Consider the following 4,419-nt stretch of genomic DNA (forward strand, 5'->3'; position numbering starts at 1 on the left):
GTGGAGGAGCTTGTAGCAAGAGTGAAATAAAGGTCATAAAGTTCAAGGTGCAATTTGAGGGATCTAAAAGAGTTTTACGTTTTCCCATTTTTATTTGCTTTGATCAAGGAATCCTTTAGGAATTAATTTTTCAATCTTTCTTTAGGAAGCTTCCTCCTACTAATGACAAAACGCAAAGGAACGAAAGATCATTTGGTGTTTGCGAATTTCCCTCTTTTTCACTCTAAGCCCTTCAAATACACAATTTGAGAATGATGTACAAAAATTATTCACAGTGACCACTGCAACCCAAAGTGCTTTTTGTGGTTTTGTTTGTTTGTTTTTTGTTTTTTTGAGACGGAGTCTCACTCTGTTGCCCAGGCTGGAGTGCAGAGGTGTGATCTCGGCTCATTGCAAGATCTGCCTCCTGGGTTCACACCATTCTCCCGCCTCAGCCTCCCGAGTAGCTGGGACTACAGGCGCCTGCCACCACACCCGGCTAATTTTTTGTAATTTTAGTAGAGATGGGGTTTCACTGTGTTAGCCAGGATGGTCTTGATCTCCTGACCTCGTGATCCGTCCGCCTCGGCCTCTCAAAGTGCTGGGATCACAGGTGTGAGCCACCGTGCCCAGCTCCGAAGTGGTCTTTGAGGGAAGGGCACCATTCAGGAAGGGGAGCACGCCCACCCGGGAGCAGAAACCCCTTCTGAGGGCAGGACCCCAGCCACCACACACCCTGGCAAGAGCTCCTTCACCTGGGGCCGCGAACCCTCCACTGAAGGGAGTGCTGACCTAAGGGTCTCTCCAGGAGGACAGGCGTGAGCAGAGGATCTTTCTGAAAACAAGGCAAAACTGAAGAAGGTGCAGATGAGGATTTAGTTTGTTAGATAACAACAGTGGATTCACAAGACCGGAACTCACTGGCCCTTGGTGCCCTTGAGACAGGGACATTCAGACCTGTGTTAGTTCATCCTCTTCCCAAGGAGCTCTTCACAACAGAAGGTGACAAGGACAGACGGACAAACACAATTGTTGTTAGCAGCAAAGTAGTTTCCACAAGGATCAAAATCTTCATCTCATCATATAATCAAAGCACACGTAAGGAGGCTTTCTCAACCCTAGAACACAAGGAGCTTTCACAAAAGGAAACCAGAGGGTCACGAGGAGAGTGCTGGTTCCTGTCACAGGTCTCAGGCCATCCTGGGGAGGCCGTCTCAGCTGAATCCCATGGGAACATTTAGTACCATTCACTGCCAACAACTCAGCAGTGACTCCCAGAAAACGTGTTTATTTTTAGAGACAGGGTCTTGCTCTGGTGCCCAGGCTAGATTGCAGAGGTGTAACCACAGCTCACTGCAGCCTCAACCACCTGGGCTCAAGCAATCCTCCCCTGTCAACCTCCCAAGTAGCTGGAACTACAGGTGTGCTCCACCACATCCGGCTCATTTTTTAGTGTTTCGTAGAGACAGAGTCTTGCTCTGTTGCCCAGGTTGGTCTCTAACTCCTGGGCTCAAGCAATCCTCCCACCTCAGCCTCCCAAAGTGCGCCTGGCCTCATAGGATTTTAGAATCTGGGTTCAGATGGTTGATGGTCTGTCTTGCAATGCAAGGACTCGCTGGGACAGGACAAAGCTCATGGCCCAACAGTACAGGACAGAGATACACAGCCAGACGGAAGTTCTGGTGAGTGAGCTGGTTCTCAGATTGGTAAACTCTGTGCCAGGATACATTGGCCTGCAAGATCTTCCTGAAGCAGACAGTGATCGACTGATTTAGTTTTATCTTCCTGGAAAGAGTTTTCTGGAAATAATAATTAAATCAGGTTGACACAGGTGATCTCAGCTCTTGAGTCCCAAGAGTGACGTGGACACAGGTGGTCTCAATTCTCCTCCTGTCCTCAATATTCTGCCAAGACCCCTCTGTCTTTTCCACCTCTTTTTTTTTTTTTTTTTTTTCTTTTTTGAGATGGAGTCTTACTCTTGTTGCCCAGGCTGGAATGCAATGGCGCGATCTCAGATCATCAGAACCTCCGCCTCCCGGGTTCAAGAGATTGAACCCTCAGCCTCCTGAGTAGCTGGAATTACAGGCACGCACCACCACGCCCAGTTAATTTTGGTATTTTTAGTAGAGACGGGGTTTCACCATGTTGGCCAGGATGGTCTTGATCTCTTGACCTCGGCCTCCGAAAGTGCTGGGATTCCAGGCGTGAGCCACTGTGCCCGGCCTTCAATCTCATTTTCTATGTCATCATTTTTTCCCCAGCTTCCAGGAGCCGTCCCGGCAGCCCATTAGGACTGGCTGCTGGTGTGGTGCTGACCTAGAGGGCTTCTCCCAGGGAAGGTGAGAAGAGGGATCCACTCACTGCATGAGGCTGCATAAACTTAACCCAACACTGTAAAGGCTCTTCTCACCCATAAACAAAGCATGAGTAGACTAGATAGAATACTAACAAGCGAAATCGAGCAACATGTGAAAAAGAACAACATAGTCCGAGTTGGGCTTATTCCAGGAAAGTTAAGGTTTATGTAATTTGAAACGCCATCAATGTAATTCATCACATTTACAAAATAAAGGTGAAAAAAAATCATACAATCATCTCAATATATGCACAACAAAACATTTTATAAGAATATTTGATAAAATTAAATGTTTGGTCGTGATTTTTAAAAACCTGTAGCAAATTAGGAATAGAAGGGAACTTCTTTAATTTGATCTAGGGCGCCTTAAAAAATAAGCCACTGCACTCCAGCCTGGGCGACAGAGCAAGACTCCGTCTGGAAAAAAAAGAAAAATAAATAAATAGATAAATAAATAAAAGGTTACAAAGCCCTAATTCCCAATCTAGATAAAAAAGAATATATACAAACAAAATTATAGGACAATTCACTCATAATCAGAGGTGCAAATTTTAAAGAAATTCACAGCGAGTTAAGACAAACAGGGCTGTGATTAAGGTGAAGTATGTGAAGCACTTGTTTTGGGCAAAAAATTCAGGAGGTTCCAAAATACTCAGTTATTATAATAAGATAAATATTTTCCAGTTAATAGAGTAGCTCCTACAAAAGGAAAATAATTTAAAAGAAAAAATATTTTAATGCACTACCTTAAAGAGTCCAAACTCATGCAAAAAAAACTATGGTGAACAAAATATAAAATTTTAAATGAAGACAGCATCAGTATTACTGATTGGTTTTCTTGCCTCAGCTCCAATATGGCTTGACATGGCACTGTTACTATCTGTCCTTATTTAAAATTTCAGTATTTTGTTTATCACTGATTTTTCTTGGCATTGATTTTCAGTTTGTAAAATGCTGCATTCAAATACCATTTGTTGTGATGGCTGAGTGTTTCGACCCCCGTGAAGCCTCCCGCAGCTCTCTCCCCTTGTCCAGGCCCTGGCCTTGGCCCTGAAAGATAATTTGTCTTGACGAGTAAGGCTCTTCTGAGGCGCACAGGGACGGTTGAACATCAGAGATCCTATCACGACCTTGGGAACCACATTCATAGCCTAGAGGAAGGGTAGCGTGAGATTTTCTCAACAGATGCGGAAAAGCTCATTTTTCTTAAAGAGAAACACTGTTAGGATGAAAACTCTGGAAAATAAAGGACACAAGAAAACTTCCTTAAGTGGACAAAGGTGATCCACTAATAACCTAGATTATTTCATGGATAAAATTCAGACGTGGGCCAGGTGAGCTGGTTCAGCACTTTGGGAGGCAGAGGCGGGAGGAACCCTTGAGCCCAAGAGTTTGACACCAGCCTGGACAATATAGCAAGACCCTGTCTTGTTAAAAAAAAAAAAAATTGGACATATACCTTTATGACTGGAAGCAAGACAACAGGATTCTCACTGCCCTGCTAATGTTCAACAGGACTTGAATCTTTGGCCAATACCAAAAAAATAATAAAGGAAAAGTGTAAATATACATGGAAGACACAGAACGGTCATTGTTTATAAATGAAATATTCAGAATAACCAACTAAATCAACCCACAACTATTAGAATAAATATAGGAGTCCATAAAGGTTGCTGGATGTATGTCCAACTTAAAAATTAGTGTTCCTCGTATTCATAATCACCAACTGGAAAATAGAATATAGGATATCATTCATAAGAGCATGAAATACACTAAGGCATCTGAGTTAAGGTAGTGAAAATGATTAGGAACTGTATGAGGCCTGGGGCAGTGGTGCACATCTGTTATCCCAGCTCTTTGGCAGGCCAAGGTGGGAGGATTGCTTGAGGCCAGGAGTTTGAGACTTCATCTCTACATAGTGAGACTTCATCTCTGCAAAAATTTCAAAAGCTAGCTGGGCATGGTGGCACGTGCCTGTAGTCTCAGTTATGAGGCTGCCGTGAGCCAAGATTGCAGCACTGCACCCCAGCCTAGGCAAGAGTGAGATGCTATCTCTAAAAAAATAAGTAAGTAAGAAAGAACTG

This window comes from Piliocolobus tephrosceles, chromosome 3, assembly GCF_002776525.5.
Source record: "Piliocolobus tephrosceles isolate RC106 chromosome 3, ASM277652v3, whole genome shotgun sequence".
Lineage (NCBI taxonomy): Eukaryota > Metazoa > Chordata > Mammalia > Primates > Cercopithecidae > Piliocolobus > Piliocolobus tephrosceles.